Below are 22,579 nucleotides of genomic sequence, written 5' to 3'. Positions count from 1 at the left end.
CCATGATTTATCTCAGAAAAGCAGAGCTTTGAATCTTGAAAAAACATTTCTAATACTGAGTCAAGATTAAATATTGAGTCATCCAACATCAGTGTATGAATTATACGCCTTACCATCCCTCACTTCTCTTAAAAACAATTGGTTGGTTTTGCCTTTTTTTTTTTTTTTTTTGGTGTTTTTCTTTTTTAGTTTTTTTTTTTCCTTTCTCTTATCTTAGCATCAAAACTATGAGCAAAGCACTCCTGCTTCCCTGTATCTGTTCTCTTTGTTCGATAGTAACATTAATATCTCTAAGTTTATTTACCTTCTGTGGGCAAATACCCATTACATCAAGATTTTGTTCAGAACATTTTTCTCTCTCCCTAGGATTATAAAAGGGAGTTGTTTTCCTATGCCTATTCCATAAATGTTTTGGAAAGATTAAAATGTCAAAGGCCGAGGGAACAAAAGTCACTTAGAACAAACAGCCTTGTATAATAATACCCTCCATGTCATAAGACTTCTACGTGTTTATTTAGAGTTAAATGAAAATGAGACAGGTTGGTAATGTTGCCTCTTTAAAGCCTTGATGCTGCCTTCAGGGGCCAAAGACACACATAATTTAAAATTATTTACTGTCAAAAGCCCTGAACGTAACATTCTTTAAAACTTTCCGATAATGCAAAGCAATTTCATTACCCTTGATTATAATGTCTATTCAGAAACCTATGTCTGTGCTTGTGTATCTAAATTAAATATTTATTCATCCTTATTTGGCATGTTGGTATAAAATTCTTCTCAAGATAATCAACAGGATAATAAGAGTATCAAAACAAAAAGTAGAATAACAAAGTGCGAAGCAAATATACAACTTAAAGACTCAGGATCACAAACTTGAATTCCTGGGATTTTTCCAGGCTGCCTGGTTCTTTCCCCACAGCTGACATGTAGGGTGTGTGGCCTGCACCTGCCTAAGACCAGCGACCACGTGCAGCACTCGGATGGGCTGCAAAACCCAGCTCCTCTGAACAGACTCACTGAGTCACAAAGTGCATTCTTGGGAGCGAAGATGGCCACGGTGATACTTAACAGGCTTTCAAAAATGTTTATTATTTTACACACGATGCAGTGCATGATATATGCCCATGTCACCCGTTAACTAAGGTTTCCAGCAGACAGCACACAATAGTTTTAATTATGGAGCACAGAATTGAACTGTGCAATGGCATAAATAATATTGCTGGACTGGAATGTGCTGGGGGAATCTACGAAAAGGACAGATCTGATGGCAGGCTTTCACCGCATAGAAATAGTCCAAAGCTTCCCATTGCCTCCAAGAATCATTTTACAAATGATTCATTTCCCAGACTTCTTTGAACACTACCCCACAAACTCTCGGACCTTCTGGCCACACATGTCTTTCTCCCCCTTGCGTGGATCATACCAGCAACTCACAGGGCTTCATTAATCATCTAGGCTGAGTGCATCATGCATCTCACTTCCAGTAACCTTCCTCACAGACCCTACAGGATTCTTAGTCCTGTTTTACAGAAGAGGAGCCTGAGACCACAAGAGATGAAATCACACAGCACCCCAGGCTAGAAACTGGGCTACACAGGATTCCAACACAGTCCAGGCTAGGGAAAGCCTTTGCTCTTGAAATTCTTTCTTCCATTTTATGCAATGAATGGAACAGCCAAACAAACAAAATAAAACAGAAAACCTCAGAAAGCTTAAAAAAAAATTTAGGGACCCCTGGGTGGCTCAGTGGTTGAGCATCTGCCTTCAACTCAGGGTGTGACCCCGGGGACCTGGGATAGAGTCCCAAAGGGAGCCTGCTTCTCCTTCTGCCTGTGTCTCTGCCTCTCTCTCTGTGTCTCTCATGCATAAATAAATACAACCTTTAAAAAAATTAAAAATAAAAATAAATCATTTAAAATTATATCATTCATTAAAAATATTTCTCAAGATTATGAAAATAAAGACAATTCATTGAAAATAGGGTCAGGAAGCCCTGAAGGGGACGTTCTCATGCTCATACCTTTGGCTGTCCCTGGACAAACATCAGGAAGAGGGAAGAGTTACTTCCACAAGGGAGGACCTTACTCATACAGGAAATTTATGTCCTGATTTTAGGAAAAGGAATGATGATCCCTCCCTGCCCCAGCAACAACACGTTCACCACCTTTCACCACCACAACCTCCAACACCTGTTCTTCTCCCATGAACTTTTGTTCAAAACCCTGACCTTAGGAACAGCCGACCTTCCCCTTGTCTCTTCAGACCTGCCCGTGGTTCACCATACCTTGCAGGTCCCGAATTGTGCTTCCTCTGCTATTCCTAAATAAACTCACTTTTTCCTTAAATATAATTATGTTTACCTTGCTCAATGTGGAAAGTACGAAAGATTCAAAAACTTAGAAGTACATGAGGATGTGCCACTGCCGTCCCCCAGTATCATAGTCTCCATTAAGAATAAGTGAGGGGGTGACAGGTGTACACCTCCATCCCCTTTGGTATGTTCATCACTACGCTGAGACACCGTGACAACCATATGTGCATATATACATGCATGTGCTGCGTGTGTGTCTGCATGTGTGTGTGCGTGCACATGTGTATGAGTTCTCTATTTGGTTCCCTGAATTATTCATTGATTCTTATCCATATTTTTACACTTTTATTTCTTTATACATTTCATGGTGTGTTATGATAGCTGCTGAGCAAGTACCCCATTTTTTCCCTGTCATTTATTTAGCTGGTCCTCTATATTTTCTCCTTCATGTGAACCTTGAAATGAGCTTGTCAGGTTCCATAAAAATATTGATGTAATTTTTATTAGGATTACATTAAACTCATCAGGTTGGGGAGAAGTGCTGGATCGAGTGGACCCTTCAGAACGCCACTCTGATCGTCATGTATTTATGTCTTTTTGACATGCTCAGGTGAAGTGGTACCATTTTCTCATGTGGCACAGATTAATTATTGTCATTCAGCAAATTTACTCAACTGAGTTGATCGGGACACAGCTCTTTCCTTCGGAGGTCATGGATCTCACTCTTTAAATGGGGTGTGATGCATTTTGGGGAGAGTTCCTGGACTATGTCTACAATTTCTCTTAAGATATTTTATTGCTTGAGCTAGTTTTCATCATTTTATCACCCAGATCTTTGAATTCATTGGCTTCAAGTCTTTCACATGGTCTCCTCATTCTTTCTGAGACGCTGTGGCTTTCTCCTAGCCAACTTCTGCAGTCCATAAGCTGCCCGTCCATTCTCGTGGATGTGGTATGGCTTCTGAGTCCCCAGTAGTAGGAGCTGAAAATGATTAGTCGGCCATACAGAAGGAGTTTGCAGTGGGAATGTCTCAGATGACTCCCCTCTGTTCATCACTTACCACTCCTGTTAGTACTTTGATAAGTTTTGAGATGTGTAATACTGTGTTGTGCACCCAGCTGCTGAAGACCCTCTCCACGGACTTCAAACCAACAAAATCACCTTGTTAGCTGATACCCAAGAGTCCACCTGCTATTTACATGGCACCCAGTCCACCAACTGGTGGGTCTTCATGATGTTCGTGTAGCAGTATATCCTTCATGTCATTAAATGAGTATAAAAATACAACTTCACAGCCCCACCAGGAGCAACTGAGCCCCTACACACCCTCCAGGAGCACTCCTCTATCTTCAGGACTAGCTTGCAGACCTTAAGTAGCGCACTCTATCCTCTGTGTGTCCCTTTCTATCTCACTGTCACCCTGACAGCTCAGAGGGCAAAGCAAACCATCTATCACTCCCAGGCTCTCCCCTACTTCACACACAGCTGTGATCAGCACTGTGGTCAGCTGTGATCCACAAAGAAATGATGGAGGGTTCAGAGGAGCATGCTTGAGCCCAGAGGTGAGGGTCTTCCGGCATAAACCCGCAGAGCTAATAACACAAATAGTGACAGCAGTTTCTATCTATCACTAATACACCAGCGCTGGTTATTCTGTGTTGACATCACCCTTTAATTCCACAACAACCATACAGTGTGATGCTCTCTTATCTCCATATTTATGGCTGAAGAAACACAAGCTCAGAGTGGTTCAAGAATTTTGTTAAGGTCACACAGCTAATGAAAAGCAGAGCCAGTAGTCTGACCATTTGGCAAAATGAATTTTTATCTTTGGGACTGAAAACAAAGAACCCAGAAATTAAAAAGAAAAAAATCAGATTTATAAATGAATAGCTATCATTTCTAAAGCTTCTCGTTCCTCTATATCAGGAGTGTAGGGAAAGTGAAGGTTATGTGGTGAGCATCACAGGGCATATCAGCCTTTCTGATGCTATGAGACCATTGGGGGAAATCACTTCTTTCTGTCAGTTCCTGGTGATACTGAGCATACGGAAAATTATAAGTCTTTCATTCTGTAAGGCAGCAGTAACTATTCAATAGTTTACCACAAAAAGCACGTTTGGTTGGTCTGAGGTTCCAAAAATCTAATTTTATTCATTTTCCAGGTGTAACATAGGAAGAGATTTCAAATTCTATCTCGTGAAGAAGCAAGCTGTAGAAACAAACCAGGTGCCCCAGTGCCAACAGTGGTTTGGTCTCCACCACACAGGAGGACACGTCCAGTGAAGACGAGTGAGGATTGCTCATGATCTCTGTGCTGTACCCCTCTCCTGTGCAGCCCCCCAGGAGGTTGTGCCAGCCCAAGTATGGCTGGGCCAGAGAGGAGAATGAGAGTGCAGGCTGTGGCACTCCGCCACCTGGGTTGGAGGCAGGGAACCTCCTAGAAGTGCTGCTTGCCTACACCTGTACCTCCAGAAAGTGGGGAATGATGACGTTTTCCCATAGGATGGCCTTGGGATATTGGTGTGAGCATGCACCCAGCACCCAGCATTCAGCAGGTACCCTGTGTCTGGGACCCATGATCTGTTCCTAATAATAATCCCTCATTGGGTGGGAATAGGGAAACTAGAAGGAATATGCACCCCAAAGATCTGGGTGGGGTCTTCCCCGACAGTCACTGGGTTTCCAAGCTGATGAGGGCATCTGGAGGACAGACATCCAATGCAAATGTTCTGAAATTAAAGGAGGGTATTATCACCCAGTAGTACCATAAGCAAGTGCATGCCAGCAAGTGGAAAGGTCCAGAGTCCCAGGCTTTCACTGAAGCCTCTGTATCTCCCCAAATCCACTGTTTCCAGAAGGATTTCACCCTCAGGAAGGACCGCGGCCCCCTGCTCCCTCATCTTAGACTTGAACCCAGAGAGAAATCAGTCTCCTCCCTCCCCAGGAAAGCTGGTAAAGTCCCAGGAAGGTCACAGCTGGCCTCACACAGCCCACACCCACCTCTGGGGTGAATCCTATTCACCAGGAGAAGGAAAAATGGAATAGAGGGAACAAAACAGTAGATCCCTCTCACAAAAAAAATATAGCTCCATTTGGCACATCAGCATGCGTCTGAGTCTACAAACCCTCAGAAAGAATTCCAATAATTATAACCATAAATTTGAAAAAACTCTCTGCCGGGTCTGGAAAAGACTTGCATGTCAGTTCCTCAGAAAGTCATTTTCTCATGACATACAACACAATATTTGAGAAAGGGAAAAGAAATAATAATGAGGAATGCCTACAATGACATTGAATAAAAACAGATTCTTAAACATAACTCAATAGAAGTGTTTCCACAGCTTGTAGTTTAGAAGCTGCTCAATAGCTCACCTCACAGTTGGGTTTTTTTTGTTTGTTTGTTTGTTTTGGGTTTTTGTTTTGTTTTGTTTTGTTTTGTTTTTGGTAAGATGCTATGTCCAGCTGAGGATTCATCACTCCAAGGTCAGACTAACTAAAGCGCTCACTGCATATAAAATTGACTTTCGCTCCTACGGAGAGACGCTGATGAGTCCCTCTCCAGAATGCCATGAAATAGCACAAGCACAAGAGCCACGCTGGGTAAACGAGGCTCCTCCGCAGGTCCCCATAGGGCCTGGCAGGGAATGGCAAGCGCCCCAGGCAGGAAGCAGCACTTGGGAGATGCTAATTAACAGTGACAACCATGAGGGTGGCCTTTTTTTTTTTTTTTTTTTCAAAATCTATTTGCAGACACAAAAAGGAACCCAGGACTCAGTAGAGAAAAATATCATAATGCCTTTTAAGAGGCAATTCAATGAGAGTGTTATGAGATATTGCTTCTTCGCATTTGGTTGTTAAAAATTATCCTTGATGATTTTGTATTTCCCATTCCCACTTGGGGAAGAGAACAGTTCTCAGGTTGGAGTCATTCACTTAGACTCAGGCAGATAATTCCATAGTATCAATAGCTGTTGACTGCCCAATGAGTAGATTTGGAAGGCTTTTAAGATCTTAAACCCCCTTAAGGAAGCTCATGTCCCATGATCATGAAACATGTTTTGTGATTTTTGGAATATACTGTTCTCTGAATTTTATTTAAAGAGTGGCTTTATAATGCTCATCGTACTGTCTAATGTTAGACAGGAGTTGTTTGCAAATATCTGTTTGGATTAGGTTCTGCAGGAGGAATCGAGGTTGCCACACAATGATGGAATGTTCAAGAAGACAAGCTCATAGTTCATTGGTTACTTACAATTCTCTTTCTTGTTTGAAAGCTGTCACCTGCTCTGAGCATTGTACCTTTGTGGCAAGAGGGGTCTATGCTTCCAGAGAGAATCAGGGGCCAGTCCCTGACGTCGAGCATCTTTGGAGTGTTCCTTCGTAATTCCCTTCACTGCATCATAATTTCTTGCAATCTGCCTTCATTGCCTGGTCATTGACTGATAAAGATGTAAAGTGCTAATGCTCATTGATGGGACACAGTAAGTTGTCTTTATCTGCCTTGGGGATGATGGCAAAAAGACATTTTTGAAAAATCCTAGCATTTAGGGAATCTCTTCCATGTCTGCTCTCTTCATGGCCAGATTCTGATTTCTCAGCTTCATGGAAACCAGATGCCAGACGGAAAGTCAAAGGCCCTGTAACTTTCTGGACTTCTGGCTCTGCACACTACTCACCCTCAGAGATGTTTGCTCCTGGTACTGGTATAACTGTGACTTCAGTGAAGTTGTATTTTTATACTCATTTAATGACATGGAGGATATACTGCTACACGCACATCATGAAGACCCACCAGTTGGTGGACTTGGTGCCATGTAAATAGCAGGTGGACTCTTGGGTATCAGCTAACAAGGTGATTTTGTTGGTTTGAAGTCCGTGGAGAGGGTCTTCAGCAGCTGGGTGCACGATACAGTATTATACATCTCAAAACTTATCAAAGTACTAACAGGAGTGGTAAGTGATGAACAGAGGGGAGTATTCCTTGAAGAGACCTGACCTGAGGGCAAATCTGTGTTGGAATCGATGGTCTTGATATTTCTTGCTCAGATAAATGAATGTCTCCTAACAGGAAATTTGCTTTGATGCCTTTCAGTACTTAGGATGAAAAAATATTGGAGAAAAAAAAAAAAAAAAACATTGTCTTGAGAACTTAAGAATTTGTGAGATTTTTAAGGCTAAGAAAGAATTTGATTGACTTTTTAAAAATCTGAATTAACTCATGTCTTAAAACAGTCTGTCGTTTTAGCCTCAGTAATGGTGACAGCTGGTAATCATCCAGAATAATGTGATTCCCAAGCATTATAAGACTTCATTTTAAATTGAAAGAAAAAAGTAATTGTATGGTGACAAAAAAAAAAAAAAAACTCTATAAATTCAGTAAGACATTAACTAGATTGTGCTACCGTTTCTGGGAAAAAATAAGACATGAATATGTGAAAATGTTATTTATATAATCATCAGACAATGCTTAGATTTCATGTGAGTTAATGGACATTTTGATAATTTTTCTGAGGACTCCCAGGGATCTCTGGATCACACACAGGGAGTCTTTTGGGTAGGTTTTCTCAGCAGATAAAATCAAATATGGTGGTTTCATGCATATACCTAGCAATTTGGCTTGCAGCATATTTAAGAATAAATGATAAGTATTGGGCATTCCATTTTTGTACAATTTACATGTTTTCCTCGATGGAAGCTGACAAGGAAAGGAGAAAATGAGATAAAAAGAAACAGAAATCTCTTCTTGCACCTGAGCTCCTTGTAAGGTGCTAATGCACTTTAGACATGTGAGAGATGGGCTGGCCATTCAGAAGACTCCTTTCTCACCAAGCACATAGCCACATCGCAGTTTCATTTTTCTTTGGGAATTAGATGTGGCCATGTGGCTATTCTAGAGAATGGAAGTAGCGTGGTGCTTGCTCCTTGCAGGTCCAGCACCCTAATGCTAGCCAGGCATGATTTTCCAAGCTGTTTTTCCTTCCAGCTGGCTGGCATGGACACAGCATGGTGTATGAGCTTGAGAGCCACATCCCCCTGAAAATGGCAGCACCGTTGGTGGACAGAGCCCGGGTCCCTGCAGGACCACCTAGAGGGGATCAAGAGCACTGACTTAGAAATGGACTAAGTAGGTTTTTATAACAGCTAAACAGCTAAGCCACTATATGTTTTGAATCTTTTGTGATTGTGACCTTGACTAATGCACTATGTTATAAATGTTGAATTACCCTTAACCAGTGGTGAATCGAGGGTCCTTAAGATTCTGTGAGATGGACCAAGAAATGGAGAGTAGAACCTAACTTTCTGTGCATATTCCAGGCCAAACTCACACATTGTCTAAGTACCAGTAGTATATCTTCCATGTGAAGTGGAGCATGCTTGAAAAGCATTTGGCCTAGTTTCATGTTTACCCCTTCTTGACTGAAAGCAGATGTCCTTTCTCTCCTGCCATTTTTTTTAAATGCATGGCTTCCCAGTGCCACCCCACACCTCCCTCTCCCCCAGGTTCTATTCCCATTGTGACAACATTTAATTGGGAAGCAGGATAGAACACTGTCTCAAACACTGTGATTTGGTAGAATATGCTATTAGGTTCCTAATTCTATGAGGTGTATAGATGTGAATTTTAAGATGCCTGTTTAGCATTTGTCAACAGCTTAGGAAATGTATCAGGAGATGAGTGAAAAGCACATTTCCCCAGATGAATTTGTTTATTTTTAGTACTAACAGGCCGTCATGGACTGAGTCATCTAAACTACTACTGAGAAGTCAATTGTCATTTTATTTGCTTTGTTTTTTTTAACCTTAAAAATATTCAGATAACTTGTCTAAAGTCTGGGAATAAATATTTGCAAAAGACATCAACAAAGAACTGTTATCCACAATATAAAAGAAGTCTTAAAACTCAACAGTAAGAAAACAGACAACCTCATTTTATCATGGGCCAAAGACCTCTACAGACTCCTCACCAAAGAAGATATGCAGGTGACAAATAAGCATAGGAAAAGATGCTCCACGTTTTATGTCAGCAGGGAATGCAAATTAAAACAGCAATGAGATATTACTACACACTCATCAGAAAGGCCAACATCCAGAACAGTGACAACACCAAATGCTGGTGAGGAAATGGAGAAAGAAGGAGTGTCATACATTGCTTGTGGTTACAACCACCCCAGAAAACTGTTTGGTGGTTTTTTATAAAATTAAATGTATCCTTACTAGAGGGTCCAACCATCACACTCCTTGGGATTCACCCAAAGGAGTTGAAAATTTTTATGTCCACACAAACCTAACTTGGATGTCTCCAATGGTTTTATTCATAATTGCCAACATTTGGAAACAAACGAGATATCCTTCAGTACATAAATAAATAGTATTTCAGTAGATAGATAAGCTGCAGTACCTTCAGACAATGGAGTATTATTTAGCACTAAAATATTATTAATGTGCTACTGAGTTCTAGGAAGATGAGGAGAAAACTCAATGCATATCATGCAGTGAAAGAAGCCAGTCCTACTGTGTGATTCCAACTCCATTACATTCTGCAAATGACAAAACCCAGGAGGCAATGACAGTAAGTAGCAGTGAAAGTGGGAAAGGCAAGTGGTCAGGCATGGAGGATTTTTAAAGCAGTGAAAATATGGCATACATTATCATGATGGATACTTGTCATACACATGTCCAAACCCCCAGAATGTGCAACATCAAAAGAATCCTAGTGCAAAGTAGGGCTTGGGGAGCTGATGACATGTTAGTATAGATTCATCCTTGGTTAAAAAAAAATATTGTACCATTTTGGTTCAGTGTGTTGATAATGGGGCCGCCAGATAGGTGTGAGGTAGTGGGTGCATGGGAAGTCTCTGTACCTGCCTCTCAATTTTGTTAAAATGATTCTGAGAAACTCTGTGGATCTGCTGGCAAGAAAGAAATGACACTTAAATTGAGTGGGCAGGGCTGTACCCCATTGCTAGCAACTGCCAGGTGTTGTCGCCACAGCCAAGCCTGAAGGGGTCAGGTGGGGAACCCTGTAGTAGCACCTAAAGAGGAATATTACTCAGCCATTAGAAACGACAAATACCCACCATTTGCTTCAACGTGGATGGAACTGGAGGGTATTATGCTGAGTGAAGTAAGCCAATCGGAGAAGGACAAACATTGTATGTTCTCATTCATTTGGGGAATATAAATAATAGTGAAAGGGAATATAAGGGAAAGGAGAAGAAATGTGTGGGAAATATCAGAAAGGGAGACAGAACATGAAGACTCCTAACTCTGGGAAATGAACTAGGGGTGGTGGAAGGGGAGGAGGGCGGGGGGGGTCGGGGTGAATGGGTGACGGGCACTGAGGGGGGCACTTGACGGGATGAGCACTGGGTGTTATTCTGTATGTTGACAAATTGAACACCAATAAAAAATAAATTTATTATAAAAATAAATAAATAAAAATAAAAATAAATAAATAAAGAGGAAGCCTGGTGGGAGGCTGGCTTGGCAGGAGGTGTTACCTCCCTCAAGATGCTAATTGACTCAGTGTCCCTGCAGGGAAGAAGTAAATACCCCAAGCTTACTCTTCCCCCTGCCCTCATCCTTTGTTGAGCTCTGTTGGCTAAACTCATCTTGAGGTCTGAGGGGCACCAGGAAAGATAGAGAGGCCGAGAGAAGGGTCAAAAGATGTGACTCTTGCTTCCTCATTTTGTCACTATTCTAGAGGTGAGAGAATAGTCTCTCTAGCTCAGCTACTTTCAGCTTCATGACTTGGAGGCCTTTACCTAGCCCCAGTGAGCAGTGATTTTGCTCCTACAAAAATGGGAATGAAAGGTACACTTACCTCCTGAGCTCACTCTGAGCATATGCAGGGTGCCTGACATATACTTGTTCTCTGTAAATGTTAGTTATTTTTTTTATAATGCCGATTTTTTACACCCTTTTTGTGTTTCTGTTTTCAATTTATAGAGGGTGACAAAAACAGCTGTTTAGTACAATTTGCACATACTACAATGTGGCTTTCCAGATTCCTGCCTTCACGTATAAGCAGCAGAAAAAGGCGTATTTTCAGTGCTGAATGTTAAGGTATAATAGAAAGAAGCAGCTATGAATCTATACTTTTATATTCTCTTGGCCTTGGGAAAGATTTCAGTCTGCCTGTCTCATCCTCTTTGGCAGGTTTTTTAAAAGCCCCAAGTATTCAAGTATCTTATAAATCATGATTTTCATTTCCTGCTTATACATGAAGATCTGAAGCTGTACAGGACCCCACAAAAATTAGATGGAACATCTGACATCTGCCTAGTTATCAAACTATTACTCTACAAATTCTCTCTTCCATGTAGCTCTGACATTCATGCAACTTCCAGCTGGCTCCAGAATTCGCAGGAATTTAATGCAGGGAGAGTAAGAAATTCCAGAGATGAAGACCATCCCAGAAGCTGCCTGGTCAGCAGCTCTCCAGGCTTTACTGAGAAACTGGAGGTTTCAGGATATTGCAGTAAGATTCTAGTCGCTCTAGGAACTGTGAATGTAGCTATCATATTGAATCCAGTGACAAATAGCATCTTCCTGGATGTGCTGGCATCTTTTTGGGGTCTAGCCCATGATAGTTGCTTGCTGTATTGGCAAATGAAGCAGATAATAATTAAAATATGAAGCGTCTGACAAATTACCTGAGAACACAGCCAGCGGTGCTCAGTTTCTCATGAATCTACCTGGTTCCTCCCAACAGAAGACTCGGAGCACACGATGAGCTGGATGGGTCTGTACTCTTAGTTGAAGGCTCCAAGATGAATCTCTGGCCTGTTTATCTTTATCTCCAAAATGTAAATTGTATACTTCACAGCGATTAGACTGTGAAGTTCGGGACAGCTGGCCACATGAACAAAAGAAAGAACACGTAGTCCGTAGAGGACAGCAGAGGTTTCTGCACCAAAAGATTCTGTGCAGTAAGACACCAGCATCGTACGGCCATCGGCCTACGAACACTTGTCAAGTACATAATCATGATCTACGAGAGAAGCCCTTAAAAAAATTAGCCTCAATAGATGACTCTGCCATTTTGCTTATAAATTATGTGCTGGGCTTCTAGAGAGACGTGCACTCAAGGAGCACAAACGGTGTCTCCTCAAGGGACCCCATCCTGGTGAGTGTGTGCATGAGAAACGTGCTTGGGAAAGGCAGGCCCCTCACCAAAGGCACGGGGGCCAGGGGTCAGCAAGGCTGGGAGACGGAGCAGTGACGACAGGAATCACCAGGTCAAGCTGCTGATGCAAACGAATTCAGAGAAGGATCCAGAATAAGTCCAGTTCAGCGAGTGGATCTGTGTCACCCATAAAGCTAGACAGAGAGCCAGATGTGTCACATGTGGACCATGACTGAGCCTCCTACCATCCTGGGGTCCTGGGATCGAGTCCCACATCGGGCTCCCTGCATGGAATCTGCTTCTCCCTCTGCCTGTGTCTCTGCCTCTCTCTCTCTCTTCTGTGTCTCTCATGAATAAATAAATAAAATCTTAAAAAAAAAAAAACACCCACAACCTACTCAATGTTTTTTAACAAGAGATAAGAAGCAGGGAAAGAATGAGGGCTTAGTCATCATTAGCTATATGCTACACACTATGTTAAGACGTTCACATGAATGATCTGATTTCATCCTCAAATACATATATTAAATGTTCAGGAAGTCTCTACCATTACCCTATTATTTTTATTCCTAATTTTTCTTTTACAGACACCTGCGTAACTGAGGGGTGAAAACGAGTGGAGTTTTTAGAGAGAATTTCAGACTAGAAAACAGGAAAGGGCCCGAGGCACTAGCTCTGGATTCTGGCACTGGGCTCAGCCAATTTCTGTTGCAGCCGTGAGGGAAATCTTCTGTAAATGTCAGCTCAGCCAGGAAAATTTATTTTTGCTCTGCAGTGTGATCTTGCTGAATCTCCTGTTGATTTCAAGAGCTTTGAATGTCTATGGCTTTTCCAAAGTAAAGTGATCTTGACCTGAGGCTCTGGCTCATTTAAATATATCTGTCATGTACAAAGTCTATGCATATATTAGGGAAATATTTCTTGCTTATAACATCAAAAAAAAAAGGTGTGTTTACAACATCCAAAGAAAATGTGCATTTGCTCTTCTGTGAAAGAAAAATGAGTTTAAGAGTCTCTTCTTTTTCTTTGTCATCCGTTCCCTTTCTACCATCTTTCCCAGCAATGGGACTATGCTTTTTTTAAAATAATTTATGCTCCAAGTATAGCTTTTGTTGTCCTGGATAACAGAAAAAATAAATAATAATATTATCTCTTCAAAGAATACACATGTCTTCAAACTCTCAGGTCTTCATCATGGTGGAAAATTTAACGCATGAAAAAATGAAATCAAATCATTAAATCCCAGAAGCTATCTCACAGAACAGTAGCTTGCCAGTATAACTTTTCACATGACCCCTGAGCCAAAACATTTAAACAGAGAGCAAGTTCCCTTTTAAAAACCCATTGATTGGGATCCCTGGGTGGCGCAGCGGTTTGGCGCCTGCCTTTGGCCCAGGGCGCGATCCTGGAGACCCAGGATCGAATCCCACATCGGGCTCCCGGTGCATGGAGCCTGCTTCTCCCTCTGCCTGTGTCTCTGCCTCTCTCTCTCTCACTGTGTGCCTATCATAAATAAATAAAAAAAAAATTTAAAAAAAAAAATAAATAAAAACCCATTGATTAAAGAAAAGTGGAAGTAGGAACACCAGAACTTGTAAATAGCAGGTTTTCAACAATGTGACTGGAAACCAAGGAATGTTGCTCACCTTCACAGTGACCTTGTTGAATGAATGTTCAGGAAAATGTTGCCAAAACGTTCATCATCTGATGGCATTAAAAAATATATTTCTCATGGCTGAGTCACTCTGGGGGAAAACGTTGACCAATGTGATGATACCACCTCAGTCCACTTGCCTTCAACATTTTGCATGTAAGAAATCCCAAAGTCCAGTTAGACCCTGATAAATATAATTGTCCTCTATATTTTGTTCTAAATAGAGAACTCAATCTCCTAATTCTAACCATCTCTCAGATGAACTCACCTTGAATATTCTGTGTATCACGACAGTGATCCACAACAATAATATGGGCTTTTGTTGCAATCAAAGGTACCCTTTACCAGTCGATACCTCATACGAGGAGCTTGAGAAGAGTTTGAAGGTTTCAAGCCATGTCTCAGCTGACTGCCAGTACCACATTATGTACTCGAGTACCCCCTCTTCTGGGATTTATAGCTCAGAGCCAAAGGGTCCAATTGTTCCTCTGAGCTTACATCATAAACAAGTCAAAAGTCTCAAGCAGGGCATATATAGAGGCATCATTCTGAGTGAATGGCATTTTTGTAAACAGTCAAAGCATCACCAGGATGGCAGCAGTGGAACTCTGTGAGTCATGCCATAATCATCAGGATTTCTTGGCCAATTTATGAACTGTGCTCATCTGTAGAAAATGTTTCATTGGAGCGATGAACAACAGTCGGCTCAGGGATGTTGGCTTTTTTGATTGAGAGCTCCAGGCCTACAGCAGCTGAGTATGCTGAAAACTTGAACTACGGAGAATGCTTCTTTCCAATGGTTACTGATGGGGTTTCCCACTGGTTGATTTTGTGAAACAAACAATGTGGTAGAAAATAATTGGTTCTAGGAGGGCTTGAGTTCCACACTTTCTGGGAGTGGGCATCTCACAGCTGCCCATACCTTCGCTTGAGTGGTGCAATGCCAAGAGAATTGCCCACGGCAGACTGCTAGGGTAACATCTGTACTTGATCTTATTTTACAGGGCATTATATCTTAGAAAATTCATCAACAGAAGACATTGAAAGGTAAAAATTTCTGGTTTGGAATTCAAGAAGATGGGCTAAATTTAAAAAAATTCAGCTAAACTTTCCTTTGAGATCCAGAACTTGAAAAAAAAAGTATAGCTTTTGATTATTAAATTGTATTATAGTGGAGATACTGGCCAGTTCAGTCACAAATAAATAAACAAAAGATGCAAAGATGGGTGTGGAAGGAACAACCAATGTTTATTACCAGATGACATCATTTTACATGCTGTTACTCTAAAGTAATCTATAGGCAAACCATGGCAAGTAACAGGAAAAAAAGAAGCTTCTTAATGTTACTAGATACAAACTCAATGTACAAAACTCAACTGTATTTTTATATGCCAACCATACAGAACTAAAAAATAATGGTATTAAAGAGACTATATATTGCATAATAGTGTGACAAAGACAAGTATCCAGGAATTTATCTAAGGAAAGCATAGACAAAACTTCATGGAGAATATTCAAACCCATACTAAGAAAAATAGTAAGAGATTAAACACTTGATATCATTAGTTCAAAGACTGGAATACTCGTTATTTTAAATAAATCACTTTCCACCAAAGCGTATCAACAATGAAAATCCCTGATTCTTGTTCAGAATTTGGTGAGCTAATTTTAAAATTTATAAATGGAAATACAAATGGCCAAGAACAGTCAAGCTATGCTTAATGAAAACATGCTGGGAGGCATGTTCTAACAGATACTGAAGTTTATCATAATGCTAGAGTAATTGGGGGGGGGGTGCAGTCCTTGCACCTGGAGAGTCCAATAGACCAACCACGTAAGCTTCACAGAAATAGAGGCTCCTCTATAATGTTATTTTCCACTATTCTTATTGATAAAATGGGGACTGCAATAGCCCTTCTGATAAATGGTGCTGGGACAACTCTGTTGGGGGAAAAATGCAGTGACTCAGACCTTAAAAGAACGAGTACATAGAAAATTGATTGCAGGTGGATTAAGGGAACGAAAAAAATAGCTAACACTGTGGAACTTTTAGAATAGGGCTTATCTTCATGACCTCAAGGCAGGTATGTCTTTCTTCAGTAAGGCTCAAAACCCCCTGGCACTGAATCTCCGTGTGCGTGCTGGTGCATGTGAAAAACTAAAGCATGTGATCACATACCCCGTGGGTGGAAATTTAAAAAGAACTTTACGAAATGCCAACGACTCAATGAAACAAAGCGTGATGGATCAAGAAGACTGGGAGAGCTGAAGCAATCTGCAGAAAGAAATGCATGGTTGTCAGGTCAGAAGACAACCTGAATTAAACAATATATATATATATATATATTTTATTTTAATTCTTAAGGACCAAAAATTTAATAACAACCAAAAAGATGGACACATACATATATTTTGGTAAATTTGTATAAATACCATAAAATAAGAAAACAGGAAAAGTTAGAGAGCAGAGGGTTAAAGAATTACATGATAGAAACAATTATCAAAACCTACAACTGTTTCTTTGAAAATACCTACAGATCAGACAAAAGCCCAGCAAGAAAAATCGGATGACTCCTCTTCTTTGTACAAGTTGTTTCAGGAATGAGAAAGGAGGGTCAGTTGCCCCAGGAATTTTATTACCAATGTGACTAGATAAGGTCATTGGGCAAATAATGACAGTCAGCCTTACTTCTCTGATTCTGCCTATTGGACTTTGATGAAAGTTATAGCTGCCATCAAAAGCTATATGTTCTCTTTAGGAATTTAATGGAAAATCTTTCAATAATGGGAAGACTTATGACATGGATGTTTCAAAAATATAATCTACCAAACATGACGTTATACTGTGTTACACAGGTAACAGAGAGCCCTAAAGCATTCTTAAGAGCCCTTTACCTTAACTACAGTAAGAACACACTAGTAGATAAATGTGAGTGGAAGTCCTTTCTTGTCATATTTATAATTATTCTGTGTTACAATGAGATAGAACGCTTGGAATTTTTTCTAGTCATTCTGTGACATCCTAGTTTTTTTTTTTTTAAATCTAAAGGTTTTATTGTTAACTCATATGGTTTAATTTGTGTATCTGTTTATTGAAATTTAAAATTTTCATTTATTAAAAAATTAAAATAAATACATAAAAATAAATTTATTTTTTTAAAAAATAAGCATTAAATATTGAATCAAATTTTTCATCTGTATCCCAGCACTACGATGATTTCCTCTTTCAAGTCTCAGTGCTTTTATCTTATAATGTCACTGCTCTAGAAGTAGATAGGTTTTACCAAGTAGTCAAAGCATTTGTAAGACTAAGCAGGTAAAGGCATCTGCTAAATCATCAGTTCTCCAGTGTGATCTGAGGACCCTAAAGGATCCCACCTCTTACAGAGAATTCATGAGGCCAAAGCTATTGTCATAAGAAAATGAAGGTGATCGTTGGGTTTTTTTTTTTTCACTGTATTGGTAATTGCAATGATATTCCAAAGCCATGTGGGGATAAAGTAGCCAAAGCCTCCGTGGAAACCAAGCAATGGCTTCAAGCTCTATTGCAGACATTACATTCCCCACTACTATCATGCACGTTGAAATAAGTGCAGTTCTACTTAAGAATGTAACAGTAAAAGGCATTAATGTTATGAAAGCTCAATCTGTAGGTGTGCTTCTGTAATATCGTGTGTGCGGAAATGGGAAGCATCCGTGGAACTCACTAGGGCCCACTGGGGATAGAGTCTCAAGGAAATCACTTGTGCGGTAACAGCACATTTTTCGTGGAGCACCATTTCTGCTTGATAGAACCACTGAGAGATTAGCCACAGTCATTGGACTTGGATTTTGGGAGACATTTTCTGCAAAATGAACAAAATGGACCTGTCAATTTGGGGAACATAACCGACATTATCTGTGTCCAATAGTAAGCTTTGAACTTTCAAATGAAAATTAGAATCTCGGATTTTTGACAGCTTCCCAATACTTAACAGACTTCTCTGATGATGTGTGTGATGAGATCCTAATGGGTGTGTTTTGATGGTGCAGAATCAAACGTGTCAACATTTGGAAGATCTGCATTAGTCAGGGAATCAAGAGTTTTGAGGCAACCGATATATGATGTTCCGCTGTCACACATGGGCAAACAATTCATTTTTAGTGTAAGACAGACCAGTGGATTTTATGTAAATGAATATGAACAGTTAATTGGCATGGTTTCAGATTCCACAGTGCAACTCACCTTTAAGAAACTACTACTTGTCGGGATGCCTGGGTGGCTCATTGGTTGAGCATCTGCCTTCTGCTCAGGGCATGATCCTAGGATCCTGGGATCGAGTCCTGCATCGGGTTCCCTGCGAGGAGCCTTCTTCTTCCTCGGCCTGTGTCTCTGCCTCTCTCTGTGTGTCTCTCATGAATGAACAAATAAAATCTTAAAAAAAAAAAAAGAAAGAAAGAAAGAAAGAAAGAAAGAAAGAAAGAAAGAAAGAAACCACTACTTGTCAAGTTTTGTTAGAGTACCAACAAAGAATATCCACAACAAGCTGATGAGGCTATTTGAATATTCCTCCCTTTTCCAATCACATTTGTAGCTGAGACCAAAATGTCTTCATATACCTCAAATAAAACAACATATTACAACAAATTGGTTGCAGAAACATATGCAAGAATCCAAGTATCTTTAGAGCTTAACATTAAAGATAGCAGGAAAAATGAAAAACAAAACCAAAACAGTGGAAAATAATTCCACTCACTCTTGACACTAATTTTTGTAAATATAGTTATCTTTTATAAAAATATGACAAAATATATACGTTAATGTGTAATGGTTTTTATTGTCATTTCAAATAAATTAATAGCTTTTAAGGCTCTCACTTTTAGTTTCTAATATGGACGTAATACGGTAAAAAGAAGCTCTATGGAATCTTCATTTTTAAGAGTGTAAAGATGTCTGGAGAGCAAACCCTTTGAGACTCCTTGAACTAGAGATATATGTAGTAACAGGCTATGTATTTAAAGCAGAAAAAAAAACAGAAGCCACCCACCAAACAGAACAAAATTTAAAATACATTGGTAATCAAAATAATTTAGTTTGTAGAGAGTATGCTTATTCAGTGGGGCAGGTCAAGCCTAGGAAACTGGATGCTATTAAAATCACTGGAGCCCGGAGCAGGGGAAGGGGATTAAAAAGGAATTAAGAGCATGGAACACTTGTGGTCCTACTGGGGTGGCTACACACAGATCTACAAGTATATCATCAGCCTAATGAAGAAACATGAGGAATAAGGAAATACAGAGCTTTTGTTTTCCTGTTTGAGTGGTCAACCTTTGATAAATTCAACTTTTTCTGGGATCAGTGGGAGTCAGCATCATGGGTTTAGACCTGCCTTGCCAGCTTTATAGAAGTGCCTCCCTAAATTTCTCCAGCACTTTGTGGCAGCTGCTTCGTCCCCTTTTCTAGATGCATCCCCATACCTGTGTCCTTTCAGTAGGCAATCTAGATGTTTTACCTTCTCTGAGCTTTATCACAACATAATAATGAATTCACTGGAGTCATTAAAACACAATTCAATGACTAACTACACTGCCATGACTCAGAAAGTCCTTGACAATCTTGAACTGTATTCCGAGAGGAAAAGTAAAATCCAATGGCTAAAATTCTAAAATAAGTCCAGGAAATAAAACAAGACAACATACCATCACCACAAAAATTTTTGCACGATTATGTATGGAGATCTCTGGATCTCTATGGCTTGTTCTGATAAATGTATATATGGAGTCAATAAGACAAATGAATTAAATATAAACTGTTAACAACAAGGGTAGATTTTTGAGAGACCCAGTAAATAATTTCCTCCCACCTGAGCTCGACATCTCGTGAGAGCTAGATGGAGCACCAAATGATCTCCACATTAGTTCTGATTAATTTGGGGAGGACCGTTCAGCTGAAGACCAATGAGCCTGTCAATTCACTCTCCAAGGTAGACCTTGGGATGGTCCCCCAGGAAGAAAGTCCCAGTCACCAGGAGAGACACACTTACTCATGTTACTCTCTCCCGTCGTTAAAAGAAAAGCCCTCAACTCAGTATTTTTGACAGGATTAGCTCCATCTAAGTGAGAAACTTGGAACAAGGCTTCCAGTGGCTGTCGCCTGCATCTCAGACTCCAAAGAGAAGATGAGACAGAAGACCAAGGTGTCCAAGGGACGTCACTCCCCACAGAGCCTAGGAAAACACTGGCACTCTTCCACAGGACTGGGACAGCTAATGAGGATGATAGCAAACACTCATTTACTGATTACTCTACGGGAGTGGTTTTAAATACATTAACATACATTCATATTCAATCCTCATCTCAACCTTACTATTTTTTTCTCTTTATATAGGAGAGAATGAAGCCACAGAGAACTTAAGTCATCTCCTGAGGTCTCAGAGCTCCTAGATTGGGGCATGGAGTCCCAACTTCAAATCGCCTGGACATCTCCGAACTGACAGGATTTTTAAAAATACTGAACTCACAGCCGGGGAATAAAAGTAGTTTTGAAATTTATCAATAGTATGTTTTCTTTGATTCAAGACCACTGTGGTAGCTGAAATATGGTGAAGAACGCTGAGCATAAACATTTGTTTAAACCCCATCACGGGGACACCTGGGTGGCTCAGTGGGTGGGCGTCTGCCTTCGGCTCAGGGCATGATCCCAGAGTCCCAGGATCGAGTCCCATATCAGGCTTCTTACATGGAGACTGCTTCCCCTGTCTCTGCCTCTCTCTGTGTGTCTCTCATGAATAAATAAATAAAATCTTAAAAAATAAATAAATAAACCCCATCATGGAGAACACAGTATTAATCGTGCCTCAGTGTCCATACCACAGCCATCCTGGTGTTTTTATGATATAAGATCAGTGTTTCTTTGTTTTATGGCAGATGGTAGTTTAGCAAAACAGATCACCCATCCCCTTTGGTGGAGAAGCAGTTTTCAACAAGGCAGGTCCACACTGACTTCCCCTACCCGCCTGAGCTCAGAAATAACAAAGGAGCCTGAGATGAGCAGCAATCCTCAGCCCGATGCACATTCCTCCCTTTTGGAGGTGGGGAAGCCGAGCAGAGAAAGCACAGTGAGTCAGGGCCCTCCTTGCCCACACGGTCATCACCATGGCAACTGCGGTTGCCAGGTGGAGAATTCTCTCACACATCACAATTGCTATGTCCACTGTCAGCAGATTAGAAAGGAAAACATCCACAAATTTGGCCTGAATTAAAATGCTCTAAAGTAATAACATAGACTATTGACATCATAGCCAATAATAAGGTCTCATTACATGACACTGATTGCCGTAAAAACCATGGGTATTTGGACATAATACTTCTGGATCTTACCAAGAAAACCCCTCACTAGATATACTCACTATCTTACTTCCTATCTATACCTCCCTTCGTGATGAATGTTGCACACATTAAAAAAAAACAATGATCCTTTTAAAATTCTAATATCCTTCATTAAGAGGAGAAACTGCAGCAATTTTCATCTTTTGCAAGAGGGGGATGCTTACAGATAGCTTCCCTGGAACAATAATATGGAAAAGATATCATGGAAGCTACTGGAGAAGATATTGGATAAGGAGCATGTCCATTTGTTAATATGTCTAACATCTGCAAAGAAGAAACAAGAAACTCAGAAATAAATATCAAAGAAGTAAATCTAGGTCCATCTTTTCTATCAATAGCAATAACGGGCACTAGAATTTATGACGTCTTCCTGTAGGAGCTCTGAGCTATTTTAAGTGAATTTTTTTCAAACCGTACTGTTTGTTTCTTCTGCCTACCTACATATCCATATATGTTTAGAAAAGTGCATAAGGGAGTTCATGTTTTAATTTCATAATCTTTTTGATACTAGGTATGTGGGTACAGTTGTGTAAACAGCCGCAGACAGGGAAGTCCGCAGTTCCAGGCTCTCTGGATGGAGCCAATGGGGAACCCAGAAATCAGGCTCAGGTATAAGAAGCCAGTGCCAGCATCCTGCGACCACTGTCTTCCGTATCCTTCCAAAGGGACTCTCACTTGTCTGCTTTCATATTAGAGGACATCTGACTTTCTTTTTTGAAAATGGGATGGATGTTAAAAATAATCCCTCTAAAGGTAGAACATGTTCAAGAACAGAAGGACAGAAGTCTGAGAAAATCCTGCATATGTAAATCTGATGCGAGACGCGTGGGGTTCAAAGAACCATTAGCAGTTCGAGTGAACCATCCGGTTTATTTTTAAGTAAAAAGGAGAGATTGAGTGAGGACTTGAGCAGATATCTCAAGGAATAAAATCTGGTGCTGATTCCAAGAAAGATGGAGTAGGCCCCCTCCCCTGGGTCTCTCCCACAGAACTTCACCATAAATCCTGGGCAGAGTGCACAAAGCAGCCATCTGGAAATCTGGAAAGGTGAATGGTTGCGGGTCGATTGGGGAAGGACAGCAAGGCTCCAAGCTCCATCAGACCACGAGTGCG

General features: G+C 40.5%; 3 long non-coding RNA genes across 6 annotated transcripts; 1 reads left to right on the top strand and 2 right to left on the bottom strand.

Moving 5' to 3' along the window:
• Nucleotides 1–7,671: 7,671 nt before the first annotated feature.
• Nucleotides 7,672–14,543, bottom strand: LOC140641423 (uncharacterized). Its single transcript, XR_012037925.1, has 3 exons — nucleotides 14,367–14,543; nucleotides 14,091–14,238; nucleotides 7,672–8,400 (listed from the first exon to the last, which is right to left on the bottom strand). It is a non-coding gene; the product is annotated as an uncharacterized lncRNA (long non-coding RNA).
• A 74-nt stretch (nucleotides 14,544–14,617) lies between these two features.
• LOC140641426 (uncharacterized) lies at nucleotides 14,618–20,629 on the top strand. Of its 2 annotated transcripts, XR_012037927.1 has the most exons (4): nucleotides 14,618–14,897; nucleotides 15,103–15,145; nucleotides 16,199–16,400; nucleotides 20,466–20,629. It is a non-coding gene; the product is annotated as an uncharacterized lncRNA (long non-coding RNA). The 2 variants fall into 2 exon arrangements; XR_012037926.1 differs by lacking the exon at nucleotides 16,199–16,400 and having other exon boundaries at nucleotides 14,628–14,897.
• Nucleotides 15,309–21,225, bottom strand: LOC140641429 (uncharacterized). Of its 3 annotated transcripts, none has more exons than XR_012037929.1 (4): nucleotides 20,948–21,225; nucleotides 19,942–20,343; nucleotides 18,324–18,512; nucleotides 15,309–16,373 (listed from the first exon to the last, which is right to left on the bottom strand). It is a non-coding gene; the product is annotated as an uncharacterized lncRNA (long non-coding RNA). The 3 variants fall into 3 exon arrangements; XR_012037930.1 differs by having other exon boundaries at nucleotides 21,090–21,225; XR_012037928.1 differs by having other exon boundaries at nucleotides 19,942–21,225.
• Nucleotides 21,226–22,579: the final 1,354 nt, after the last annotated feature.

The sequence above is a fragment of the Canis lupus genome, chromosome 1, assembly GCF_048164855.1.
Source record: "Canis lupus baileyi chromosome 1, mCanLup2.hap1, whole genome shotgun sequence".
In the NCBI taxonomy this organism is placed as follows: Eukaryota; Metazoa; Chordata; class Mammalia; order Carnivora; family Canidae; genus Canis; species Canis lupus.
This window is presented reverse-complemented; position numbering and strand designations above follow the sequence as displayed.